Below are 13,483 nucleotides of genomic sequence, written 5' to 3' on the forward strand. Positions count from 1 at the left end.
TTTGGCAGAGTATGAGGAAACTTTCAGAATTTTGCGTGAAAGAGTCATGCTGAAGAGCAAGCTCAGACTAGTTTGGAGAGACAGTAACAAGGAAATCACGCTCACCTTGTTCTATTCTGAATCACGGGCCAATGAGTGATTTCTCATCTTTTGTCAAAGAGCTGTTTTCTACCCTAACTCATCCTAGCAGAAGTTTCACGGTGCAAATGCTTAATGCAGAGACAAAATGCTACAGGCACGTCCAGACATCAAGTAACCCACCATATTCCAAGGGCTCATCCTGGCCTGACGGTGGTGGCAGAGGCCAGACTGGAGAGGAACAGTGCTTTAAAGCTGTTTGAAATGCAAATACAAGTGATAAAAAACACTAACACTGCCTATTATTGCTTTTTATCACTTGTATTTACAGTTCACAACGAAGCATGAGTGCAGTCATCGCCTCTCTCACAGGGAGGAAGGGGACGGAGCAGAAGACATTCGAACCCCGTCAGGAGGGATTTCTCACCGCCCTGAACACTACACGTTGCTAGTGCCATTCCTGTAAACATTTTGCTTCCCGCCGTTCCCCTCCTTTCAGGATTTCGTTGTTGCTGTTCCGGAGCAGCCTGGGGCGCCCTGTCCTGAGGCAGAGCGGGTTCGGGAGGGGAGCAGAGCAATGGAGCGGCCGCGCTGCCGCCCGTGTGGCACAGCCTCATCTCCGGTCCTGGGCGTCCCTCTAGAGGTGAAACAGCAGCCTTGTCCCCAAAGCTGCTTTCCGCACACATCCCTGCCGGGCCGGCAAACAGGGATAGGAGTGTGAGCTCTGAGAAGCCGGCACGTATCCGAGCAGGTCTCACTGAGCTGTACAAACCATCAGGTTTAGGGAGGCACCGAGTGGCAGCGCCATGACCCCACCCAGGAGCTGAGCGTGGGCCCTGCTGCAGCGCCCGGCCCTGCGCGCCCCAGCCCCTGAAACCCCGAGGCTGAAGATTCCAACACACTAAGAATGATTATGCTTGGTGGACTATTTCTGTACCTTCATCCCTCACTGCATTCATGTCTGAATAAAGGGAAAATAAAATCACTTAAAGGAGCACTGTTATGTGAATAAACAAAATTACATAAACAGTGCTTGTTGACTTTTTTATAACATCTAAACTGTTTAATTATTGTCAGGAAAAATATCCAAGTATTTCTAATGAAAAAAATACATACACATATGTGCACAGATAGATAGATAGATAGATAGATAGATAGATAGATAGATAGATAGATAGATAGATAAAGAATAGTAGATCTTTTGCTTCTTTCTCACAGTGATTACATATTGATCACAACAAACTCCTCAAGAGAGGAGATAGCAACAAAAGCTCTTTGTCTGATTGTTCTGCTGCCAACTGACAGCATTTCACAGTCTGAATGCTCAATTTCACACACACACGAATACATTTGCCTCTGCTCTGCAGTTGCACGCAGTCAGTGGAGCTCTCAGCCACCAGCTTGTCACTTACTGTTCCCAATGAACTGTGCAGTTCAAATCAGCAAGGCACCCAAGGGAGTTGCAAAGGATTTCTCCATTGCATTTCAGGGGAACTGAGCTGGATCTGTGGTGAAGAGTACAGAAAAAATGTACACCTACAAACCTGGAAGCCACAGCTGACACAAGCCCAAGAGCAGTGCCTTGCACTGTGCCTGCCTAGGCTGTGGCAATCTGTCTGGGAATGCAGCTACTCAGTCCCAGGCTGCACTGCTCCAAACCTGAGTCTTTACTATCAGCACCAGCTTCTCACCACAGCCCTTCACTAGATCCAAACCAATCCAAGCATTGTGGGAGACTTTCCAGAGCCAGACATCCACACCAGCCTTTTTCAAACTAATATGTGATTCATTATCTAGCAAAATCAAACATTTGTGCACAGGCACCTACTAGACAAATCCATAAAAAGCCAGAAAATCCTCCAGTGTCCTTTAGCTGAAGTGACTAATCCCAATGGCATACACAAGATACCCACAAATATAAGGAAAGTTCTGTACCTAGAATGACAGAAAATTCAATAAGCTACTAGTTCACTTATGTCTGAAGATGATCCTGAAACTAAGACACTCCCGTGCATTCTCAGAGTTGAAATTATTTTCAACATGTGAGCACTTAATCATTTCTGTTTCTTTTACAATAGCACTGTATATTGTAACCCTGTTTCAAGTGAGGTACTTCAAATTCTTTGCACACAAACAAACCTGACAGGCCTCCTTGCAGCAACCACCTGGCTAAGTCTTTGTTCACAGCACACAGATGCCACCTGGCTTTTCTTTACACCGGGGCAAGCAGTTTTAAATCACACTGCACTATCAAGAGCCTGCAAATGGTCTGTAATCTGTCATAGCTTCCTATTCAGTAACTCTAAGCTGAGTCTTGGAATTTAAATCCCTAAGAAGCATACAAAAAATTGTGGGTCTACATCAAATTACTGCAAAGGAAAAGCTGTCTGCTTTTGCTGCTCTCTCCTTATGCTCATTGCAAAAGCCATTCATTACTGAGTGACTTTAGTTTCTGCATGCAGCTCCTTCATTTATTGGAATAAATAATATTGATATATTAATTTACCCAGCTACTTTTGCTAACAACATTCAATGCCTTCTTTTAAAATATGTGAATGGGGCTAATTCTAGATATACACCTCAAAAGGCTCTGCTAATAGGAACAAACCTGCAGCAATGAATAGAGTTAGGAAGAGGGCTTAATTTTTGTTTGTTGCTTTTAATGAATTGTTTCCTACTCCTGTTTGAATCAGGACATTGTGTGATTACCACTGAAAGGACAGCATCATTAGATACTACTGGAGAATTAGACAGCAAGTGGCAGTGCTAGATTTGACAGCTCCATAAACAGAAACATTACATTATCAGGAAAAGGGCCATGGCAAGTTCAGCAAATTTCAGCCCAGAGCCTTCATCATTCTCAGCCAGGGTTTCCCAAGTAGAGGTCACAACAGTTCTCACAGATGTCCATGTCTATGCTCTTCCTAAATACTGATCCTCAAAGTGGCCCCCATATTCTCTGAAATCCATTTGATTCATATTGCAAAAAGCCTGCAGGCAGTTGCTGTGACAGTGTCTGGGAACATACTGAGGATGGAAGGAAGATGCACTAAGGCCACAAGCCACACTAACACAAAACCTTAGGGTTTCTAAGTAACTGCTCCTTCTGTCAGGTGGGACACCCTCAGTGATCTGGCAATTGATGTAGTCTCTGAACCTTTTAATAAATGGCATGCATACAAAATTATTCAATCTTCTGTTTCTAAAAGATTTATTTTCAATTATATTATTAATATCTCATGTAAGTAGACTCTGTGAGAGAGAGAGCTACACTCAGATTACAGCTATTCCTACAACTGGGAATAGGAATGGTACCAGAACTGCTTCTGCTGCATGTGGCACTGAGAGTAATAAATTATTTAGTAAAGACTGTACAGGTCTGACAACTTAAAAAAAAAAAAAAATTCTCAATATCAAAACTTCAACTGACTTCAGTGGGAACAGAACCAAACTGTTGCAGTAACTAGAATCAGTTTTAAAAATCTGTATTATGGGTAGCCCTCAATTAAACCTTGGTTATGATATGCTTATGACATGTTTAAATTATGCTAATACATCCTTTGAATGTTTTATCAATTCCACTGAGCAACCTGGCTGTTTCCCAGCTGGTTGAAAGCAGGTCAAAGTTAGGCAATGCTTCCAGGGCAGGCTCCTGCCACACATGAATAATTACCCTGGAATCTTACTCCTGAGAACTCTTTCTAAATGATGTGAAAAACAGCCCATGTTAAACTGCATTTTCCAAATGGACATTTTCTCTCCATACCAGGCTCTTAGTTAAGTAGTTCAGGTGTCCATAAGAAAATCCTGGCTGTAATTGTACCATTTATTCCTCTGTTTTAGATAGTAGCTACGAACACAAAGGCAAGAAAAATGCTGTGTTATTCTCCAATGCTGCTCAGCTCATTTACCTGCTCCTCCTAATACAGCTAGATAAAAGTGATGATTCCATGAAATTATAAAATTAATCTTGATACATTTATACAGATTTGTGTTGCAAATAATCCAAATTTGAAAATGGCTGAAAACAGATGCGTGCACTGCACCTGTTTCAACTTCTCCTACATCTATATATCTACTTTTCCTACTTTGTGGAGATTTTTCTGATCATATTGCTGGCTTGCCTCCCTCATTTTCTCTGCCTAAATTATGTCTTAAGAAGTGAAATGTACATTACCATTATTAAATTTTATATCATGACCTCAGTAGTTTCATGAGAAACACAAAATCCCAGTCAAAGGGAATGAGGACAGTGAAATAATGTTTCCCCTGTTGTGAGGGGGATGTTGTAGCTATGCTGAAGAACTCTGTCAATTCACTTTGTGTTCTGTAACCTCAAGAGTATTTCACTGCTCGCCCTCATTTAACTGCAGATCATTAATCAGTCAAAAATGTATATTTTGGCTTTGGAAAATACTCACAAACCACTAGAGAAAGGCCATGAAATAATATTCAGTATGACCTAATCTGAATTCAGAAGCAAACCCAGTAGATTCTTTTATTACTTCTCCTGTATTTTTTCTTTGAATTCAGTTAATCTGTACAAAAGATCCACAAAACTGGTCAATAAGGATGCAATCTTATCTTTTAAAAATAATTTCAGTTTTCAACCTCCTCCACTGATAGTAAAAAAAAAAAAATATCTAAGCCTTCATTATCTTTTTGCTTCCAGGAACTACATTAAGAGTTCTCACGTACTCTGCCACCTCATGTTATTAATTTGATTTCAATTTAGTATTTAGGTGAGCATGATTTGAGGGATTATTTGCATCCAGTGATTGTATGGCACAAGTGTCACAAGTTACTTCGGCCACAGCTAACTAACAGTTTTCACAGAACAAGGAGGTGAAACTCAAATACCCAGGATACAAATGTTCTCATCCATAGCTAAGACCAGGCTTCCACAGGCACTACCACAGATCTATGGCTGTTGGATCAGTCAGCAGCAGAAATCTGAACAATAGAAGGATCTACACAGATCACATTGAGATGTGATAGAAATAGAATAGAAAGAATATAAATTACAGAGCTTATATTTGCTTTATATTTTTACATGAGTTTTCAGGGTCTGTCAGAGGACAGGTGATTCCTGTTCTTGTATAATGTAAGTGTTACAGTAAGAGACAACTGTTGATATAAACAGCACAAGAATAACCCAATAAGTATTTTAAACAAAGCTGAACTATCAGAGAAACTTAATGCCAAAGATTAAAGTTTTGAGTTTCTGCAGCAGCACATTTTTAAACTACTTATACTAATCCAAAAGTTGAATTTAACATTTTGTTAAACCCTTACCCAAATTGGTTCTAGCATCTGTGACTCCACGCCTGCAGCATTATACCTCTGGTTTTCATAAGTAATGTGGGTGAGTTTTTTAATTTCACTTCTAGTTTATAACCATGGAATTGTTTATCTGAAACCTTAAATAAACATTATTAGGCAGTAAAGATTGGAAAAGGCAGTCTAATCTGACATGCTTTTTTCCCTCCACATTTAGCCCCTGTGATCTAACAGACATGTTGGCCCAGCAATGAATACCTGAAGCTGTTTGAACCACCAACTTTTCCACGGTGACCCCAACCAAGCACATTATCAGTGTCTGAGCATTGCTTTGAATATCAATCTCTAAAAATTTACCAGCTCATGATCAATCCTATTAATCATCTGTTTCTGCTCCTCTCCAACTCCATCCCACCATATGCTCCCATCCCAATCACCTGCAGCCACATGTTCACACCAACATTGCTGAGGTGCATCTCCCTTCACCTTCTGCAGTCCAGAGCTCTTGCTTCCCTACAACATCATGGAGATACAAAAAGCCAGTTTTGAGCAGTAAACACACTAACACATGCTCAGGAGAACTTTAAAAGGCACTGTTTACATTTATGAAACCTTTAATGGAAGATCAGAACTCAGTTCAATTCAATTCTGATGATTATTTACAAAAAGCAACAGTGAACTAACAATAATAACACTTGGCTTTTACAGTTAAGTAACATGGTAAATGACCAACTGCAGATGTAGTTTCAAATGGTAAATTCCAAAGAATTCTACAGACAATTTCAAGCAAAGAGTAATTTACAAACTACTCTCAAAAGCAAACATCCACAAAACAAACACACAGCAGTATCAATCAGCTTATTTCTTACAAGCAATACCTACTCTAATCACAGTCACATACTAGGCAAAGTAATGATTCAAACACAAAGATTGACTTTTACCATCTGTTTTGAAATTGTTAGACCACCACTTAAAGAAAAAACACATGCTAGCATTTCATAAGACTGAGGCCATTAGTGAGAAGAGAAACATGAAGTGCTAGTTTATTTTCTTGCCAAAGAGAATCTTGTACAAATTTAAGATATGGTAGTGTGTGAGTGTTTCACAGATATTGTTTATTTACCATATGGTTAGCTCTAATTTCAGCCTGAGATCTATATCATTTTTTCATATGCAGTGTTTTGCATTCAAAATGCTAAGCAAACATGACTCCATTTTGCAAGCAGTACAAAACACATGGTTCTTAAACATTGTCCTTTAAAGTACTTCTGAATGGGACAAGAAAATGAATAGATGAGTTCCTCTGAAAATGTGCTCACAGTCATGGCAATGTGCAAAGCAACTAAATAGAGCCCAGAGATGCACACTGACTCTTTACAGCACTTGTCCCCCAACTGTGAGGTTGATTAAAGCTCAAAACGAGCTTTGCCTCACCAGCTCCTCCTATCTCTTACAGAGCAGTTGTGAGGTAGGTTCTGCTCTAAGAGAAGGGCAACCTTAATACTGTCTGTTATTGTCAGAGAATCAGTCAGTGCTGACTAATTTCAACAGAAAAACACTTTCGACTGAACCCTTCCACTCACGGGTTGTTAACTACTCGTTAAAGGCATTGCTTTTCTGCATGTGTTCATCAAACACACGTCCCAGTCTAACTCAAAATGGGGGTCACAATTTCAGAGGGGAGCAGCACTTGGCAACAAGCTGTGAAACCAAACATTTTAGGTTCATTTTACCCTTCCATCCAGAGATCCTTTCAAATGTATTGATCATTTAACATACTGGTCAAACCAGTGATCACAGTGCTTTCAGCAATATCCAAATGGAAGTATGTTTCTGTATTTCTAATAATGCAGTGGGTGTCATGAGTCACAATGCAATGAGTGAAAATAAGGAGTACTGACTCATGTCTATTAAAACATGTCTTGACTAGATGTGTGGTGAGTAGGTGATTACACAATAAATAACATGAGGATATTTGGAAGCTGAGGTGAAGGTCTGCTTGTCCATAAACCTCAAGAAAGGTACATCCACACTATCTAGATATATTGTTAATCAGCTCCTTCAACATGGGACCATGTGCCTGACAGTAAAATGTGTCCCAAACACATAAAACTCTCAAATTCTTTCAGCATAGTGAGATGCTAAGATTACATTAGGAGCCCCTAGGCTCTGGCTGTCAGAAGCAGAATTGGCCACATGCATTGGACACTGAGGCAGAACAAGATCCCAAATCTCATTGTCATCTATGATCATGTTGGGAATCACTATTCCTATTTACTGCAGCCCCAAACCACAGGCTCATCCCTAACAACACAACTGATTAAGGTACAGCACTTCTGAATAATGGATCAAGGAGTACAACACTTTGAATATACATTATCCCTGTGGGATTTGGCAGGATTTACCCCAGTCCCAAATCTGCTGAAATTTATCATTCTTCATATTTGGCCAGGTTTTTTTGTTTGTTTGCTTTGTGGACACAGAGTAAACCATGCTGTGACCCTGGCAAACATCCTGGAGGGAGCACAACACAGGCCAGCCAGCACTGCAGGGAAGCTGAAGGCTCCTACAGCGGCAAGATGAACAAGAGTCAACAATATGCTCTGGCACTGAAAAAGGCTGACAGCATTTGGCCTGTGTTAACCGAGCCATAGCTAAAAAGCAAAAAAAAAAAAAAAAAAAAAAAAAAATTATTTTTACCATTTTCTTATAATTCACTGAACCATATCTAGAATAGTGCATCTAGTTTTGGGCCACCTTCCTCCTCCCAGTACAACGACGACACTGGACACTGACTAACTGGAGCAAATCCATCAGAGGGCCACCAAGATGGGGAGAGACTGGAGCACTTGCATTTGAACAGAAGCTGAGTGATCTGGGCTTGTTCAGCCCAGAGAAGTGACAGCCCCAGAACGACTTTGGAGTAGCCTTCCCTAACCTAAAAATCAGTGCTGCACTCTTCACATCTGTGCGTGTAAATCCCAACAGATGAAACTAGCTTACCAAACCCTCTGAACAGACAATAATTTTTGTTATTCACTAGCAGCAATTGGCCGTTCATTAGGAACAACTGGAAGTGTGAAGTTTTCCACTTGTGCTTCGACTGAGATGGAACTCGACTAGTTAAGCACTTGAACAAGAAGCACCACAAAGTTAAGTGCCCCTGTCCCACATCTGCAGGCAGTTCTCCTCCTGGGGACCTTTAGCAGACAAAAGCATTAACTTTGTGGTGCTCTGCCTGGGCTAGCTCCAGATAATATATATATATATATATATATATATATATATATATATATATATATATATAAATAAAAATCTGTGATGGGCCTCAAGTTTGAAACGAAAAGGAATAGGCCAGTTTGCCCTGGTTCAATTCTGTGGATATAAGTAAATCAATATATTTGACAGGAACAACTGAGTATTTCTAACTACTCTCCCCCCATCCCTAAGACAACTGCACAACAAATAACCTTTACTAAATTCCAGTCAAATGAGCTGCAGCCCTCCAAGCAGGAAGTACATTTGCTTTAGATGCAAAATTCCTCCATCTTTTTAGATACTGACAACCATGAGTGCAACTTACAGAAAAGAACAACCCCCCCCAGTGCAACTTATATCCACCAACACCCTTCCACGTATACGAATGTTTCCTTCATCCAACACATTTTCAAAAACATATACATTCATCCTAATGCCAAATAAAACAGTCACGGGTGCACATTTTTATAATAGCTTTCCAGAAGATGGGAAAATATTTAAAGCCAAACTGTTCATCAAAATGCTTCATGAAAAGCATGTATTGCTCAGGCCTGAGCATTCTCAGATGTTTTCTGTATTAATAGCCATATTAACAACTAAAGTCAACAGTTCCAAAGGATATTTACCAGCTCAGATCAAATCTATTAATCACATTTCAGTAGCTATTCTGGGAATTCAAATCCCCCGACAACTTTGAAAATCCTAACCACAGAGTACCTTTAGCATTCAATACAGGATTTACAAATACAACCCCAGAGTATTTTCTGTATGAGACTTCCTTCATTAATCCTTCTGAAGTGTTAAGACTTTCTACCAACATGGCACATTTCATCTACCACCATGCTGTAAAAGAGCTCTGTGAGCAATTACAGTCCTGTCTTCAGGGTGATTCATTCCCTTTAATTAAATGCCCTTGAAATATTACTGCTATGAATGTCATCAGATGCAGCCTTTGTTTGAAAATAAGACCAAGGACAGAACAAAAGTAGAACTTTCTCAGCCCCAAGAAACTAAGTTTGCACTTTTTTTTTTTTTTTTTTTTTTTTTTTGTTAAATTATTCTCAGTTCTACAAAACTGAGATTCCCTTACATTTTAGTTCCAAAAACTAAATACTTCAGAAATGCCTTTTAAGGAATTACCATGTCTTTATTCAGATGAGAATGACCAAGGAGCAACAAAACAAAAGCAAGAACCAATAAACAAAGCCCACAATTAACACAGCAATTGAGCCATTATTTGTTTATTTCAGTGCTATGTCACCCCAGAATTTAGCTTCCATCCTGGGTGCTGATTGTGTGTTGATTCATCTCATTCTGCCAGTCAAGATAAATCCAAAGTTCAGAGATATATCTCATGGCAAGGGGCACAGAGGTGTCAGTCTTTAGAAACTTGTTCTCTGCGGCTGATGTACCATTAAAACGAAGAACAGTACACCAGAAACAGATCCTTTTATACTGGGAGGGGTAAATGGCTTCTAATGTGGTTTGCAGGATCAGAGCTTTTGCTGTACTTGGCAATTACTTTCAAGTTCTTAATTTGTATTTTAAAAGTCAAATTTCTTTTTTCATAGGCCAAGAACCATCAGAAGAAAAGCAGGGGAGGAAAAAACAGCTTAAACACATAAATACATGCATTAACTCCTGAGATACAGATCTAACCTCCCGGTAACTACAAAGAGAAGCCAGCTCACCCACCACGTCTGAAACCGTGTTAGGACTATAACCTGTGAATTACAGGTCCATAAATTGTAAGACTTCTGCAGCATTCTCTTCAGAAGATTCCACAAAAATGTTACAGGGATTTTAGTCCAGATTTCACAGGTTACATTCTAGCCTATTTTGGATGTAGCTCGGGGTAATAATTTTTCTTGGTGAGTACCAAGAATAACGGTATTTCCTGCTACTTGGCACCTTTTCAAAGCACAGACAGCAGCTCTCACAGCCAATTTCATTCCCCCCCTGAGACATACATATTTGCTTAGGTGATCCAGGGTCATTTACAGAAAGAGGATACCAATTTCAAAATGGTCCCACAACATTTAATTCTGCTGTTTTCTCAGGTTCTATATACTACACATACTTCATGCTTTCAGTTTCTTGCTAAGAAAATGTAATCTGCCACTGAAAGTCACGTTTAATATCCTCTGTTTATTCTAAGGACTTGCTGAGCTGGTTTTTGTTCTATCCTGACTTACATAGAGGGGACTAAGGTAGGAATACTTTAAAAACTGTACACAGCCTTGACAACTGCAAGTAGATGAAATCTGGACTGGCTAAAAAAACTCCACTGGTCAGTACACTTAGGATTGTTTGTAAGGCATGTAGAGAAGCTGTATTAACCTATTCTCACTACAATTGTGCTTCTCCCATTCCCATTCAAACCTCAAAAGTGCGATCTTGCAAACTCTGAAAACAACCAGCCTCAGCTCAGCACTCCAACATTATTCTCAAATCTTCCAGCTGGGGCTAAGGCATAAACTGAGGTCATAGAATACCAAGTTGGAAGGGGAGCTCCAGCATCATCTTGTCCAAACCTTCTTGGCAAAAGCAAAATGTCCCAACACCCTACTCCACCGAATCATTAAAGTGTCCAATGCTGGGGAATCCTGCACTTCCCTGAGATTATTCCAATGGCTGATTGTTAACAGCTGATAGGATGTAAGCTTCCTGCAGATAACCAGGCTGTACTTAAGTGCTCTGGCTTTTTCAATAGGATGGTTTTCTGAATGTCTCCAAGATTAGAAAAATGCATGCCAAAAGCAATCCTGGCCTTGGGCAGGATGATGAAGCTCTTTCCAAACCTATGTTTTCATTGCGTGAAAAGCAGACAGATGTAACTGTTCACAAGACCAACAATTAACATAGATTGTAATGGGGAAAAGAATCTGAAATAGGGAGTTCCACTGCTCACTCCACCTTGCAGTGGCACTTAACAATGACATAATTGTTTTTCTTGATTATATATAAATGGAATAGTTCTCAGAGTACATAGCCTTATGAGGATGCTGTTTCCTAGCCAAGCCAATCAAGCATATCTTAGAAATAAGTCAGCAAGCATCAGTATTTTTTTCCCTGCTTAACAGTCCAGCACCAGACTAATCCACAGTGATTAAAAGCTCTAGGGGGAGGCAGCACTGCTAGTAGCAGTAAGAGAAGGACCATCACTTCCCTCTTTGGGCCCATTGTAACAGGTTTTAGCATGTTGGTGTTTATTAGCTTTCTCTTCATGCAGGCAACAAATTTTTGAAGGCAATAAAGATGTTATAAAAGACAGTGTCCCCATTCGGAATCTGGTTTTGAGACTTATCCTTGAAACACACACTTTGGTATTACCTTTCTTCAAAGATGAACAATTTAAAAACAATATATCGGCAAATATAAAAATTAGCTTGAGTCTGCATTTGCCTATAAAACAATGTACAGAAATGAGACAAAAAGCCATTGGACCAGGAAAATACTAATTTGTCAATAGTCCGTAGATCTCAGATAGCTAATCTAAATAGTTAAAATATTTTTGTAATTATGCACCAAGAAAAATAACTCCAAACTTTTCTTGCTTTTTTCCTTCAGAAAATTATGCATTTTATAACGACATCTGTTATCAATGGAAACAGTCCAAAAATTTGTCCTCAAAAAGAAAAGCTTCCACCTATGAGCACACCTCAGCTGAAAGGGACTACTGTAGTCTATAGGGTTACCCATTAGACACAGGAACAGGCTTTTACAGCTCCCTCTACAGTCATTAAACTGGTTATGTCAAAAAGTTGGTTTCTATTTTCTTAATTAAAAGGGAAAAAAAATAATGTATGAGCAAAGGTAGAAACAAAAAATTAAATATATTCTCTCTAAAAAAAAAAATTGCACCCAAAGCATTTCTTCTCCATCACTTTGCATCACCTGTTGTACCAGGTTTTACAGTCTCATTAACTAGTTGCTTCAATATTTATAAATTCAAATATGTGAAGGACTATAAAGCACTAAGTTTCATTTTGTAAGGTGCCTGTAGCGGGGGTTACCGGGGAGTAGAAAGCAGCAAGGAAAAGGCTCTGTTAGCCAGGGGCACGAGTGGGAGCTCTCGGTCTCAGCTGCAGGACACGGAGCCCTGGTGAGCGCTCAGCTGAGCGGCACCAGCTCCTGAAAGGGGGGATGCACGCTCCTGCAAACCTCCTGCCGGGACTTCACCCGCGGGGAACCAAAGTCCGGGACTGGAGCCTCAGAGCTCGGAGGAGGCGTGTGCGCCCCGCACCGCTGCCGGGACAATGCGCTGCAGGGCAAGAGCTGAGCGAGGCGCTGCCACCGCCACGTGCTGAACCCTCACAGCTGAGCCAACGGGGAAAGAGCCGGGGGAAATGAGGGAAAGGGGAATAAGAGGACCAAAAAAAAAAAAAGTGCTACCCGGAGCTGCTGGGGGCCCACAGACAGCTGTGCTCCGGCCGGCTCAACGCACTGCCCCGGCTGAGGGACCCCGGCCGGGCCGCCCCGCCCGCACCTTCCCCGGGCCCAGAGGCGCCCACCTCCGGCCCGCGCCCGCCGCCGCTGATTGGCGGTCAGGGGCGCTGTAAAGCGGCCAGCGATTGGCAGCGGTGAGGGCCGCGCTGTAAGGCTGCCGGCGATTGGCAGGCAGGCGGGCCCGTGCGGGCGCTGCCCGGCTTTGTACACGCGCGGCCCTTTAACAATGGGCGCGGCGCGCGACGCCGCGTGATGGCGGCGGAGCCCCGGGGCCGCCGCGCCGCGCTCTGGTGTCCCGGGCCGCGCCCCGCCGCCTCCCCCGCGGCCACCGCCTCCGCGACCCCCTCGCCCGGCCGTGCCCCGCGGCGGGAGGGGGCGGCTTAACGAGCCGCACTTGTGCCCCGCATGGCGGCCAGCT

This window comes from Melospiza melodia, chromosome 9, assembly GCF_035770615.1.
Source record: "Melospiza melodia melodia isolate bMelMel2 chromosome 9, bMelMel2.pri, whole genome shotgun sequence".
In the NCBI taxonomy this organism is placed as follows: Eukaryota; Metazoa; Chordata; class Aves; order Passeriformes; family Passerellidae; genus Melospiza; species Melospiza melodia.